Consider the following 15,277-nt stretch of genomic DNA (forward strand, 5'->3'; position numbering starts at 1 on the left):
TTGCGCGCTGCCTGCGCGCCGCGCGCTGCGAGTCCGTCAGCGAGGCGCGGAGGGCGATCGCACTGGCGCTCTCGCGACGGCCGCGCCGTGTAGGTGCGGCAGCGCCTGGGTCCTCGAGGCTCCGCCGCCGTTGGTGGGCGGCGCGAACGTATTTTTGGGACGAGGGGGCCATGGTGCCTGTGGGATGCCCGCAGGAGTCCGATCCGAAGCTTCAAGAAGGTTGCGAGAAGCCGGTTGCGAGGGCCGGGATCCGCCGTGTACCGGAGCGGGCGGCGTGGGTGGCAGGTCGGGGTGCCAGGGGAGAGGGGGCTTTGTTGGGACGAGCACCCGGCGCTTGGCATCAAGCGGACGGAAGGGGTCCGCCGTGGGGCCTTGGGGGAGGGGCGGCCCTCGGCTCCAGCCCTTTGGGCCGGGCGCGCCCCGCCTGCAGCCGGGGTTGCCGCCGGAGACGGAGTCGCCGCGAGGTTGTTAGACCGCGAGCCCCCAGAGCTGCTGCCCGGGCTTTGGGTGCGAGGCCGGTCTCGAAGACCGAGCTAGATGCAGTCGCTTTGGGGCCACAAGTACGGGCTCCCCTTTCCTCGGCCCGCACTCCCGAGGCTCCCTCCTTCCGCCCCCAAGCAGGGAGCCCCCGAGGTGCCAAGGCTGGGACCTTGCGGCAGCGTCACCCGGCGGGGCCGGTGGCTCGGGGGGCGCGCATGCCCTGGGCACTGCTCGCCCTGGCTGGGTGCAGTGGGCGGAGAGTATGGCCCGGGCTTGGAGACTTGGGGTCTCCCCCGCCCTGGCTTTCTTCAGCGAAATGGAGGTCAGGTGCGGGCTGCTCAGCTTTTTCGTCTGACCCCTCTCTCAATGAGCAGTACGCAATTGGAAGTCTCAGAATGCTAATATGGCATTTATTGAGCGAAAAGAGCTAATTTGGGCAATGATGTTTCAGACTTACGAAAGGAAATTGCAAATAACTCCCCCCAAAAAAGTATTAACATTGATGGGAGAGGACGCTAATCTTCCATTAGCATCCATGCTTCTATTAGAAGGAGAGGCAGAGTCGATGGGTGCACGTACCCTGGGAGGGGGCGTCGTAGTGCCTTATTGTGGAAACCGACACAAGACGGAGCTGGTTGGTGTTCACCATTTCCAGCCGCCTGGGCCTGTGCTATTTGGAGCCAGGGGTGGTGGGTTTTGTTTTGCTTGTTGAGCAGTTGTGCTGCAGAGGAGAGAGGGGGCAGACAGAGGCCTGTGTGACTCTGAGGGTGGCCTGAGGGGTGAGGCAGGGTTGTCCGCTGCCTGCTGACCCCTCCGAGGGCCTCTCTCCTTCCAGGCCTGTATGCAGGGAGCTCTTCTGGCTCAGCCCCTGCTGTGGTTACATCAGTTCTTAATCCATCCCAGATGCCAGACTTCCTGCCCCTCCCCCCCACAAATGTGGAGTGGGGTAGGGAAGGGACACACAGCCCAGACCCCACCTTTCACTGTCCTCCCAGGGACAGTGGTCTCCGGCTTGAGCTGGAACTCATTACCCCGCGGCCTCCCTCCTCTCCAGTGGTGACTGCTGCCTGCTTTGAAGACGGAAGGCCCTGGCACCTGCCATGCACTGATTGGTGCCATGAGCGGCCCTCTGGGAAGCTCGTGGTGGGAGCAACAATGACCTAGGCAAAGCCACTTGCCTACTCTCTTTCTTCTTTCTCCAGTTTTGCAACAATCTGGAGGAAGCAGAATTTTTATTGTATTTTATTTTTATTTATTTGAAAGGTAGAGTTACACAGAAATGGAGAAAGCAAGAGATTTTTCACTCCCCCAAATGTCCACAATGGCCAGGGCTAGGCCAGGCCAAAGCCAGGAGCCAGGAACTCCATCCAAGTCTCCCATGTGGGTGGCAGGGACCCAAGGACTTGGGCCATCATTTGCTGCCTCCCAGGCACAGTAGGAAGCCAGACTGGAAGCTTAGGTAGCATTCAGACTGGCTATGATAGTGGATTCAGGGGTCCCGAATGACAGCTTAACCCACCACACCAAAACACCCACTTCAAGTCACCAATTTTTTGCTCCTTTGAAAACATTTTTTAAGATGTATTTATTTGAAACTCAGAGTTATGGAGAGAGAGGGAGAAAGAGAGAGAGATCTTCCATTTGCTGGTTCACTCCCCAGATGGTTGCAACAGCCAGGGTTGGACCAGGCCAAAACCAAGATTCAGGAGCTGCTTCTGGGTCTCCCACGTGAATGCAGGAGCCCAAGCACGTAGGCCATCATCCACTGCTTTTCCTAGGCCATTAGTTGGGAGCTGGAGCATTAAGTGGAGCAGATAGGACACGAACTGGTGCCCATATGGGATGCTGGTGTCACAGGCAGTGGCTTTACCCACTATGCCACAACACCAGCCCCGAAAACATTTTTCAATTTAATTTATTTTTCGTTTTACTTGAAGGGGAGAGAGATGGAGAGAGATCTTCCATTGTTGGTTCACTTGCCAAATGCCCATGACAGCTGCACCTGGACCTGGCCAAAATCAGCATCCAGGAACTCCCTCTGGGTCTCCCAGGTGGGGGTCGGATTCCCAAGTGCCTGGGCCATCACCTGCTGCCTCCCAGGGCTCCGGTTTGCAGGAAGCTAGAACCGGAAGCAGAGGCGGGGCCAACTCCCAGCACTCTGATGTGGGATCTGGGCGTCCCAAGTGTCTTAACTGCTCGACAGATGCCCACTGCTGCTTGTCTTGGATACCGTGGGGCCTGTTTTCACGCAGGTGGCTTTAACTGGGTTTGTGTAACTGAAGGCCAAGGTTAACATGCACTTACATGGCCAGGAAGGGACACGCCTGTTATCTCAGCTTGGCCTAAACCCTTGCCCCTTAGGGTCAACACGGGATATTCTGATGTCTGTTTTCTTTGAGTATCCTGGAAGATAAGTATAGGGGGTCCTCACAGATCTCTGCCTCCGAGACTAACTGTCCAGCAGAGATGGAATATGGGAGTTCAGTGGGCAGAGCCCTGAGGCGCTCTCTCCAGACCCTTGGCTGTTGTCTTGCCCTGGAAGCCCAGTTGCTTTGTTAAGGGCTCATTGTGATTCATCAGGACCCTTTCCTCCAGGCACCCCAGGGTGGCCTAAGAGTGCAAGGTACTTAGGGTTAGGGTAGAGGGTGCACCCTGGAAGAGAGACTGCCCGGTCTGGGTGCCCAGTCTGCCAGCCCCTCTCTGGCTCTGTCAGTTCCACCACGTTGGGTGTGTGGGGTTGGGGGAGAAGCGTGACCCTCCTAGGGTCCTCCCTGCCCTGGAGTCCAGAGACCACTGCTCCCCGAGGCTACGCCGACAGCAGCTGCGGTGCAGGGAGACTGCAGTGGCTTTTAGCCGGCAGGGCCCGCATTTATGCCCCAGCCGCTGTCCTGATTAGCAGGGTCGCCCGTAGCTGGCCCTTTCCATTGCTGAGCCTTGGTGTCTTCTCTCAAAGGGAAGCAACAATTTCCCTGCTTGCTCTGCAGGGCTGTGAGGCCCAGTGAGAGATCCAGCTGGGGAGCGCTGCAGTGGCAAGGATAGGAGTGATTTTATGACCCATATCCATCCGCGCCCTGGCGGTTACCGCCCCCCTTACCTGGCGAGCAAGGCGTTTGTGCCTGTGGAACAGACTACCAAATCCAAGCACCAAGATGAACCATCACATCATATTAATATTTTCACACCACTTAACTCTCATTAAAATGTACTTTGCTGAATTTAATATGTGATTTCAAATGACACAACATATTAAGTGCTTAATATACTAGAAATTATGAAACTATTATAGTCGATGCCATATGAAATAATTAGACTGAATTAAACTTTAGCACCCAAGTGAAGGAAAGACTTCAACTCACAGCGTCTCAAAGTAGCTTAAGCCATCGCTGTAATCCCCAAAATAGATGTTCAGAAATTAGGATCTTTAAATAAAAACTGGAACCGCGTCTATGCTTGCACGCTGGGCATTGGTGATGTGGAGCACCATTGCCTTGGGGAAGTGAGGGGTCCTGGGACCCTTCCCAGGGAGGGGCGACAAGATTAGGACTTCAGCTGGTCCCCCCCCCAACTCTGGGGCCTGTCTGGGGGGCTGGCTTTGGTGACTTGCAGTGAAGCCTTCTGCTGAGTGACAGATTGGTCATCTTTGCCTCAACAGACCCGCCTTGTTTCGCATTAATTGCTTCCTGCGTGCGAGCCACTTTTACTTACTTCCTCATTTAATCCTCACACTGCATCTGTAGTGAGCCACCATTTTCTGGGGCTCAGAAAGATGAATCATCCACGACCTTAAAATCTGTAAGTGCTCACCCACTGCTTCCGTCTGAATATTCGGCCCCCCAATTAGTGTGTGCATGTGTGTGTGTGTGTGTGTGCAAGGAGTCTTCATGAAAATATGCTTATGAAAAAACTGCATGGATTTCAAATCTCTGTACTGAAATAAACTCATTAACTTGTAACATGACTGAACAAGATCTAGTTTGGGACACCAAGAAGGCTACGACATCAGTTTAAAAAGCTCCCTATCAGGAGCCAGTGCTGTGGCACAGTAGGTTAATCCTCTGCCTGTGGCGCCGGCATCCCATATGGGCACCAGGTTCTAGTCCTGGCTGCTCCTATCCAGCATCTCTGGGAAGCAGTAAAAGATGGCCTAAGTGCTTGGTCTCCCTGCACCAGGGTGGGAGACCCGGAAGAAGTTCCTGGCTCCTGGCTTTGGACTGGCCTAGTAGGGGGTGAACCAGCAGAGAGAAGACCTTTCTCTCTGTCTCTCCCTCTCTCTCTCTCTGTAACTCTACTTCTCAAATAAATAAATCTTAAAAAAAAAAAAAAAGAATCCCTATCAAATCAGTTGAGTCAGAGGAAGCAGATTCTGCTCAAACTGAAGCAAGAGCATCACATTTATGGTGAGTGGGGTGGAAGAGGTTCTGTGAAGAGGTGCGACAGTGCCTCCAAGAATCAGCAGTTGACAAAGAATCACAGGACCAGATGTTGAAGATGACGCTTGCAACAGACCACCCATATCAGCATACAAGGAAAACAATTAGCGTTGTTTGTGCCCTGATGGGAGAGGACGGACAATTTAACAGCACAAGGAGGAACCAACACCAGAGGCACCTCAGTGGGTTCAGCTGACACAGTTCTGAGAAACAGAGGTTGGGCGAGCTTTCTGCTTAACGGGTGCCGAAACGGTTGCACCCAGATCCGCCGCAGGGAAAAGCAGAGCTTTCAATGGAAGCTTTAACCAAGGGGGATGAAGATGCTAAAGCAGTTTTCTGAAGAATTGTAACAGGGGACGGAGCACGGCTCTCCCAGCATGGTCCTGAAGACCAAGCACAGTGGAAGCAATGGCTTCCAAGCGGTGAGAGCTTCAACAGAGAGTCCTTCTCCACCGCGACAAGGCTCCTGCTCATTTGTCTCATCAGACGAGGACAATTTTGTGAGAATTTCAATGAGAAGATGTCATGAGGCATCCACCTTGCAGCCCTAATTTGGTTCCTCCTGACTTCTTTCTTCCTTAATCTTAGAAAAATCACGAGTGATAGGTGTTGCTGTATCACAAGTCACCTGCATCCCATAGCAGAGTGCCTGCTTCGAGACCAGGCTGCTCCACTTCGGATGCAGCTCCCTGCTAATGCACCTGGGAAGGCAGCAGGTGGTGGCCCAAGTACTTGGGCCCCTGCCACCCATATAGGAGAGCTGCATGGAATTCATGGCTCCTGGCTTCAGCCTGGGCCAGCTCCAGCTGTTGTGGATATGTGGGGAGTAAGCCAGGGGGTGGAAGATCTCTCTCTGCCTCTCTCTCTCTTTCAAATAAATAAATAAATCATACAAAATCATTGAACAGAACCCATTGTTCTTTAGTTAATGATGTAAAAAGACTGCATCGAGGTGGTTAACCCCCAGGATCTTCCATTCTTTAGGGATGGAACCAAGTGGCTGATATCCTACTTGAACTTGATGGAACTTAGGTTGAGAAATAATATTTTTCCATGAACTATTTGAAGTCCCCTCATATATATGTATGTGTCACTTCCTATTTTATTGAGTCAGTGGCTGAATCCACGACTCTGCTATCTGAGAGCGGCATAGCACGGATCTATCACATTCCAGTCCTGGAGGTCGGGACCGTGACCTGGGAGTTCCACCTCAAACTGAACACACACAGCCTGGATAACATACCCAGGAAGTGCTCTGCGAGTACTTCCTGTTCATTCAAAAGGAGTAAATTCACCACCTCCTGAGGTATTCAAACATATACCTTTGTGTAGCTTTCTATCTTAGGAAACACTAATTTCTGAACTAAGACCTCATGTCTCAGTTACTCGTATTTGTTCAACTTTTTATTTTGGTGGAGCATTAAGCCTTTGATTATACTGTAAATTCAAAATATGTAACCACAAAAATAATAAATAAAATATTAAGGTAAAGAAAAGATTAGGTCTTGGGCTGGTGCTGTGGCATAGCGGGTAAAGCCACTGCCTGCAATGCCAGCATCCCATATGGGCACCGGTTTGAGTCCTAGCTGCTCCATTTCCGATCCAGCTTTCTGCTATGGCCTGGGAAAGCAGTAGAAGATGGCCCAAGTGCTTGGGCCCCTGCACCCATGTGGGAGACCTGGAAGAAGCTCCTGGCTTTGGATCAGCGTAGCTCCGGTCATTGCGGCCAATTGGGAAGTGAACCAGCAGATGGAAGACCCTTCTCTCTCTCTCCCTCTCTGCCCTTCCTTCTGTCTCTGTGTAACTCTTTCAAGTAAATAAATAAATCTTAAAAAAAAATAAAAGAAAAAAAATCAGGTCTGTCGGGGCCAGTATCTAATGTGAGCGCCAATACAAGTCCTGGCTGCTCCACTTCCAATCCAGCTCCCTCCTAATATGCCTGGGACAGCTGTGGAGAATGGCCCAAGAGCTTGGCCCCTGAACCCATGTGGGAGACCTCGATGGAGCTCCTGACTCCTGGCCTTGGTCTGGCCCAGTCCCTCCCACTCTCTGTTTCTATTTCTCCTTAACCCTCTGTTACTCTCTCAAATAAATCAATCTTTTTAAAAAAATTTAGGTCCATCTCTTATAATAGAAAACCAAGTGTTCCCAAGAAGGTTTCTTTCTCCTTGGCCTGCAGCAGGCTGACTGTCAGGTCCTGTGTGATGGCTCTGCCAAGGCGGGCAACCGCGCTGGGGCCCCAGGGTCCAGGCACCAGGAAAGAGGAAGGTGGGAAGGGCAAGAGAGGGGCCCAGGACTTCCCACACCACCTGCCGCTTGGCGATTGATTCTCCCAGCTGTGCTGTCTTCCTCTCTGCAGAGCAGCAGTAAGGGAGGGTGAGACACAGCTTCTGATGGCACACAGCGTCCCAGGGACCATGCTGGACGTATTAGATGTGTATTTACCTTCATCTGTTCGAAAGGCAGAGCCAGAGAGAGAGCAGAGATCTTCCATTCACTGGTTCACTCCTTAAGTAGCCACAACAACCAAGGCAGGGCCAGGCCGAAACTGGGAGCCAGGAGCCAGGACCTCCATCCAGGTCTCTTTCAGGGATACCTGGGATACTAGTGCTTGAGCCATCACTCCCAGGTGCATTAGCAGACGGCTGGATCAGAAGTGGAGCAGCCAGAACTTGAACCAGCATTCCAGTATGGAATGTGGGCATCCCAGGTGGTGCCTTAACCTGCTGTGTGCCACAATGCCTCCAATGACGGGCCAAAGCCAGGAACCAATTCAGGTCTCCCCTGTGTGTGGCAGAGACCTGACGACTTGAGCCATCACCTACTGCATCCCAAGGTGTGCTTTATTTAGCAGGAAGCTAGAATTGGAAGCAGGGCTTGGAATCAAACTCACCCTCTGGGATGGATGCAGGCATCCCAAGTGGCATTTTTATCACTCTACCAAACTTCCACTACTTTTTAAAAATATAAATGCATTTCAGCAGTTTGAATCTTTTTTTAGGAATAAGGGGTTTTTTTTAATTATGTATATAAGGGAACAGATTTCATCTATTTCATACATGCAGTTTCAAGAACATAATGATAGGGACCAGCACTGGGGTGTAGTGGGTTAAGCTGCCGCCTGCAGCACCAGTATCCTACATAGGCACCGGTTCCAGTCCTGGTTGCTCCACTTCCAATCCAGCTCCCTGCAAATGTGCCTGGGAAAGCAGCAGAAGATGGTCCAAAGTTCTTGGGCCCCTGCACCCACGTGGGAGACTTGGAAGACACTCCTGGCTTCAGATCAGCCCAGCTGCAGCCATTGTGGCCATCTGAAGAGTACACTAGTGGTTGGAAGATCTCTCTCTCCAGCTCTGTCACTCTACCTTTCACATAAATAAATCTTTTTTAAAGAAGAACATAACGATACTTCCCACACTCTCCTCACTCGCAGTTTGAGTTTTTAAAATGTTTATTTATTTATTTGACAGGCAGAGAGACAGAGAGATTTGCTATCCACTGGTTCCTCTGTAGATGACTGCTACAGCTGAGGCTGGGCCAAACCGAGGCCAGGAGCTGGAAACTCCAGGTCTCCTACATGGGTGGTGGGAATCCAGTACCTGAAGCATCTCCATCGGCTCCCAGTGTCTGGATTAGCAAGAAGCCAGAGCCAGGAGCTGGAGCCAGGAATTGAACCCAGGACTCCCATGTGCAACGTGGGAGACTTATTTACTCCTTTAGTGCTAGCTGATACATGGTGCAGTAGGGTGGACGCATTGTAGTAATTAAATCATACTAAAACTGTTGGAAGGTCTTTGGCTTTTAATAGGGAAGTGTAATGCATTTTAATTTATTCTGGCATGCTTGATCTTACTTATTTTGGTGTTCCTTTGCCTTTCTATCATAATATTTGCTGTAACTTGGAAAGTATACAGCCTATTGTTTTCTTTTTAAAGATTATTTATTTATTTGAAAGTCAGCGTTGCAGAGAGAGAAAGAGAGAGATCTTCCATCTGCTGGTTCACTCCCCTAATGGCTGCAACAACCAGGGCTGGGCCAGACAGAAGCCAGGAGCCAGGAGCTTCATCCAGTTCTCCCATGTGGGTGCAGGAGCTCAGAGGACTTGGCCCATCTTTCATTGCTTTCCCAGTTACATTAGCAGGGAGTTGGATCCGGAGTGGAGCAGCCAGGACTCAAAGTGGCATGCATATGGGATCCCGGCGCTGTAGACAGCAGCTTAGCCCACTGCACCACAGCGCCAGCCCCAGCCAATTATTTTAATTCTTGCCAGCACTTTCATAATCTTTTTTGCCTCCCTTAAAATACAAGGTGAGAAATCTTTCAATCTCCTGCTTCCATGCCTATCCACCAGAGGTCCAGGTTATCATATCTCTCTTATTAAAAACTACGTAAATCTTCTTTTTCCAAAAATTGCTTCTGGGGCCAGCGTTGTGGCGGAGCAGGAGAAGCCACCACCTGCAGCGCTGCCATTCCTTGTGAGCCCTGCTGCATGTCCCGGCTGCTCACTTCCGATCCAGCTCCCTGCTGGTGGCCTGGGGTGAGAAACAGCCTCACCCATCCACACTCAACGGATGGACTCACTCAGGAAGTGCAGCAAAAGCAACACGATTAATGATATTGCAACATGGGTTCTTGGTGACCCAGCACACCAAGGGTCCAGCACACCAAGGAGGTCCAGCACACCAAGGAGGTCCAGCACACCAAAGTGACCCAGCACACCAAGGGTCCAGCACACCAAGGAGGTCCAGCACACCAAGGGTCCAGCACACCAAGGGTCCAGCACACCAAGCTATTTATTTCTTAGCATGCAGGTCCCGCCCCTGGTTCCTCATTGGCTGAATAACTACAGGGTTACAATCTTCCTGGCATTTGCTCCAGCTGTTTTGCCTATTAACATCCTGTTTGCCTAAGAACTTCCAGATGCAAGAGCAGCCTTATTTTGAAAATGAACCACATGTTTACTTCCCACACTGGGAAAAAGCAGTAGAAGATGGTCCAGGTATTTGGACTCCCGCCACCCAAGTGGTAGACCCTGATGCAGCTCCTGGCTCCTGGCTTCAGCCTAGCTCGGCCCTGGCTGTTGCAGCCACTTGGGAAGTGAACAAGCGGATTAAAAGATTCTCTCTCGTTCTCTTTGTCTCTCTGTAACTATTTCTATTTCTTTAAAAAAAAAAGATTTTATTTATTTATTTTAGTGGTAGAGTTACAGACAGTGAGAGGGAGAGACAGAGAGAAAGGTCTTCCTTCTGTTGGTTCACTCCCCAAATGGCCGCAACGGCTAGAGCTGTGCCAATCCAAAGCCAGGAGCCAGGTGCTTCCTCCTGGTCTCTCACATGGGTTCAGGAGCCCAAGCACTTGGGCCATCTTCTACTGCTTTCTCAGGCCACAGCAGAGAGCTGGATCAGAAGTGGAGCAGCCTGGACTAGAACTGGTGCCCATATGGGATGCCAGCGCCGCAGGCAGAGGATTAACCTACTGCGCCACAGCTCTGGCCCCTCTGTAACTATTTCAAATAAATAAATATTTTTTTTTTTAAAGTTAGTTTTGAATTGGGCATCCAAATTTTAACAGTGTTGATGATAGTTATTTATGCTGAATTCACTGTATTTAAGTCATTTGGGGCTTGCGTTGTGGTGCAGCAGGTTAAACTGATTCAAGTCCTGGATACTCTGCTTCCAATCCAGCTCCCTGCTAATGTGCCTGGGAAGGCAGCAGCAGATTATCCAAGTAGTCAGGGCCCTGCCCCCGGTATGGGAGACCAGGATGAAGTTCATGGCTCTTGACTCCAGCCTGACCTGGACATGGTTCACTTTGGGGAGTGAACCAGCAGATGGAAGATTTCTCTGTCTCTGTGTTACTCTGCTTTTCAGTAAATAAATAAATATCTCCTAAAAGTCATTTCCATATGTACTATTTGCTTCAGTTACTATTGCCATACAATAAATTACTCCCAAAGTCAATGGTTTAAAAACAAGAATGATTTATTATCTCTTGCCTTTGCTATGCATTGGAATTTATTTCATTTTAAAGACTGATTTATTTATTTGAAAGGCAGAATTACAGAGTGGCAGAGGCAGAGAGAGAGAGAGAGAGAGAGAGAGATTGATTTTCAATCCATTGGTTCACTCCTTAAATGGCTGTAACTGCCGGAAACTAGGTCTCCCAAATAAACAGCAGAGACCAAGGCCTTGAGCCCTCATCTACTGCCTCTTAGGGTGTGCATTCAGCAGGAAGCTGGATCAGAAGGATGGAGTAGCTGGGATTTGATCCCAGATACTCCAGTGTGGGACTTGAGTATCCCAAGCAGCTTAACCCGCTGAACCACAATGCCTTCCCTCCCCTTCCTTTTTTATTTATTTATTTATTTTTTTATTTTTATAGGCAGAGTTAGACAGAGAGAGACAGAGAGAAAGGTCTTCCTTTTTCCTTTGGTTCACCCCCCAAGTGGTCGCTACAGCTGGCGCGTTGCGGCCACTGCACAGAAGCCAGGTGCCCCCTCCTGGTCTCCCATGCGGGTGCAGGGCCCAAGCACTTGGGCCGTCCTCCACTGCCTTCCTGGACCACAGCAGAGAGCTGGCCTGGAAGAGGAGCAACCAGGACAGAACCGGTGCCCCAACCGGGACTAGAACCTGGAGTACTGGCGCCGCAGGCGGAGGATTAGCCTAGTGAGCTGCGGCACCGGCCTCCCCTTCTTTCTTATTTAAAAAATTATAAAAGTAGGCCGGCGCCGCGGCTCTCTAGGCTAATCCTCCGCCTTGTGGCGCCGGCACACTGGGTTCTAGTCCCGGTCAGGGCGCCGGTTCTGTCCTGGTTGCTCCTCTTCCAGTCCAGCTCTCTGCTGTGGCCAGGGAGTGCAGTGGAGGATGGCCCGAGTGCTTGGGCCCTGCACCTGCATGGGAGACCAGGAGAAGCACCTGGCTCCTGGCTCCTGCCATCGGATCAGCGCGGTGCGCTGGCCGCAGTGCATCGGCCACGGCGGCCATTGGAGGGTGAACCAACGGCAAGGGAAGGCCTTTCTCTCTCTCTCTCTCTCTCTCTCTCTCTCTCACTGTCCACTCTGCCTATCAAAAAAATTTTTTTTTAAATTATAAAAGTAACACAGGGCCACTGTAGACAATTTGAACATTTAAAAAATAAACCCTAAAAACAAACAGCAAAGATAAAGAAAATTCTTCCTAGTCCCAACTTCTAGAGGTAGACAGTGTCAGCAGTTTGGCATTATGTATTTATGTAGATTTTTCTTTACATGTCTCATCATATATCATTTCTATAAGATGGGGTCATAGTATCCATATTATTTCTTTTTGGAAAAAAAGTAATGTTTATTTATTTTATTTGAAAGGCGAAGTTACAGAGAGAGAGCGAGAGAGAGAGAGAGAGAGAGAGAGAGCGATATCTTCCACCCACTGGTTCACTCCCACAAATGGCTGCAACAGCCCAGGGCTGGGCCATGCAGAAGCCAGGAGCCAGGAGCTTCTTCCAGGTCTCCCACAGGGGTGCAGGGGCTCAAGCACTTGGACCATCCTCCACTGCTTTCCCAAGCATAACAGCAGGGAGTTAGAGCAGAAATGGAGCAGCTGGGACTCGAACCGGTGTTCACAGGGGATGCTGGCATCGCAGGCAGTGGTTTAACCCACTACACCACAGTTCAGGCCCCCGTATTCTTTCTGAACTTGCTTGAAGGAACGGATTTCTTTAGTACTCCCCTTTTGCAAATGACCTGGGTGTGTTTTCTCCTGCCCAGCTGCACCTGGTGTCTTCACACCTGAGATCATTTGACGTCTCCATCCTCAAATGGCAAACCCACTGGGGAGGATCTTCTTCAGTGACAGCCTTTCACAGCCCCAGCAGGCACGTCTGGGGACCGCAGACACTCGTCCCAGTGCTTTCCTGCCTCATCCTGCAAGAAGCCACTTTTGTCTCCATTTGCACACTGATTTCAATATTCCTGCACGATACATGCCTTTCTTGCATTGTCTCTTGAGCTAGTGTTAGCATTTCACTAATGGATTAAATAAAATCTTTCCCATATGTTCATTTTATATCTGCATGAGAGTAGTGATCTTCCTTTATAAAAAAAATATTCTTCAACAGTCTTTTCCTGAAAAGTCGAGAAATGCTGTTGAGAAACAGCACTGTGTATGACAATATGGAAGGCATGATTTTTTTTAAGATTTATTTATTTGAAAGGCAGAGTTACAGAGTCAGAGGCAGAGAGAGAGAGAAAGAGAGAGAAAGAGAGAGAGGTCTTCCATCCACTGTTACTCCACAAATGGCCACAGTGGCTGGAGCTGGGCCAATCTGAAGCCAGGAGCCAGGTGCTTCTTCCTGTCTCCCATGTGGGTGCGGGGACCCAAGGACTCGAGCCATCCTCCACTGCTTTCCCAGGCCATAGCAGACAAGTGGATCAGAAGTGGAGCAACTGGGACTAGAATCGGCGCCCACATAGGATGCCGGTGCCGCAGGCGGCGGCTTTACCCGCTATGCCCCAGCGCCGGCCCTGGCAGGCATGATTTAATGCTGCCCGATGCACAGCAGAATGCAATACATGGACATGGAGTGATTAAAGCCACATTCAACATTCGTCCTGGAAAAGGAAGACGGGGAAAAATATGCCAAGATGTGCTAAAACTGTTTGATATTTTTCTTTTCTATTTTCCCAAAATTTAAAAATGCGGAAGATACTACATTTGCTGGAGAAATCCAGTGAGGCCAACTAAAGTCTAATCCCTGGCTTTGCTGGTGGATTCCACCGCTTCCTGGGCGCAGGGACCAAGCCGGGTCGGCATCCTGTAAGTGAGCACCAGTTCCAGTCCCAGGTGCTCCACTTCCCATCCAGCTCCCTGCTAATGCACCTGGGAAAGCAGCAGAAGACGGCCCAAGTGCTTGGGCCCCTGCTACTCCCATGGGAGACCTGGATGGTGTTCCAGGCTCTGGGATTCAGCTGGTCCACCCTTGGCTGTTGCAGCCATTTGGGGAGTGAACTAGCAGGTAGAAGACTTCTCTCTGTCTCTGTCATTCCCCCCGCCCCATTCTCACTGCCTTTCAAATAAATAAAAATATTAAAATAAAGAAAATAAAAGACCCAGTCAAGGTTCCAGCATGGCCAGCTGTATCTCTAGTGTCCCCCACGGCCCCTGCCCTGCCACTGGAAGCCACGTGGCTCAGTGGGAAGGAGAGGACACAGTGCACGACAAGCCAGTCGGAGCCTGCTAAGCACCCGGGTCCCGTCATCTCTCCCAAAGTCTAGTGGTGCTGAGTCTGCCCAGGCAACGTCTGGCAAGGTGGACAGAGGACTCTGGGAAGTGGGCAGATCAGAGAGAGGGATAGAACAGCCTTGGGAGGTCTCAGAGAGTGTATTTCTTTGAAAGACAGAATTTCAGAGAGAGGGAGAGACAGACAGAGAGAGAGAGAGAGAGAGAGAGAGAGAGAGAGAATCTTCCATCCACTGGCTCAACAACCAGGACTGGGCCAGACTGAAGCCAGGGGCCAGAAAATCCATCCGGGTCTCCCATATGGGTGCAGGGACTCAAGCACTTGGGCCATCTTCCACTGCTTTCCCAGGTGCATTAGCAGGGAGCTGGATTGGAAGTAAAGCAGCCAGGACTTGAACCTGCACCACACAGGATGGGTGAACCACAACACCAGCCCCATTTCCTATGTCCTGGTGCATCGGTCTTGCATTTTCTTCAACCATTTAAGAACCTAAGTGTTCTTACCTCTTAGAAGGAGTAGAAGCCTGTGGTGGTGATGAACCAGAGCTGTCCTGAGCCCTGGCACGTGCCAATGGGCAGCCTAGGGCATGAGCCCTGCTGTCACCCAGGAAGATGGTTGTCCAGGAGGCTGGACAGCCGGGTCAGCTGGCCAGGGCCACTTCTGGGCGGCTCCCAGGCTGTCACCACGGCTTCCTCTTCTCTGGCCCTTCAGGTCACTCTCTCCAGCCAAGCCCACCGGCAGACGAAACCCAGAACCCAACCCCACCCCCAAACAGGATTCAGTGCCCCAGGGAACAAGGACACTTGGGGTCTGCCTCCCCCAGTTGTAGCCCAGGGGGCCAGGGGTCAGAGGCCGGGGACTTGTGACCTGACCGCGAAGCAGGTTCTCCTAACCTAAGTCTTTCCAGGGGGGCTCTGTGGCTGGGGTCGGGGGTGGGGGTGGGGGGACAGAGGCTGCGTGAGAAAGGGAGACGGTGCACCAGCAGAGGGGGCGCCCTGGGGTCACAGACGGAGGGACGGAGGGACAGATAGATACAACCGCCTCTGGCCCTCTGTGAGGCTCCACGGGGGCCCCCAACCTGGAGCCCAGGGCCCCCGCCTGCGGCCCACGGCGGCTGCCCCTGGGGCTCGTGACTGTGGGTGCGACTCTCA

The 15,277-nt window shown here is 51.4% G+C and overlaps 1 long non-coding RNA gene across 1 annotated transcript; it reads left to right on the forward strand.

Moving 5' to 3' along the window:
* Nucleotides 1–24: 24 nt before the first annotated feature.
* LOC138844556 (uncharacterized) lies at nt 25–12,957 on the forward strand. Its single transcript, XR_011380488.2, has 3 exons — nt 25–233; nt 4,133–4,272; nt 12,655–12,957. It is a non-coding gene; the product is annotated as an uncharacterized LOC138844556 (long non-coding RNA).
* The last annotated feature ends 2,320 nt before the right edge of the window (nt 12,958–15,277 follow it).

Source organism: Oryctolagus cuniculus, chromosome 12 (assembly GCF_051225735.1).
Source record: "Oryctolagus cuniculus isolate XC-2025 breed Fujian yellow rabbit chromosome 12, ASM5122573v1, whole genome shotgun sequence".
In the NCBI taxonomy this organism is placed as follows: domain Eukaryota; kingdom Metazoa; phylum Chordata; class Mammalia; order Lagomorpha; family Leporidae; genus Oryctolagus; species Oryctolagus cuniculus.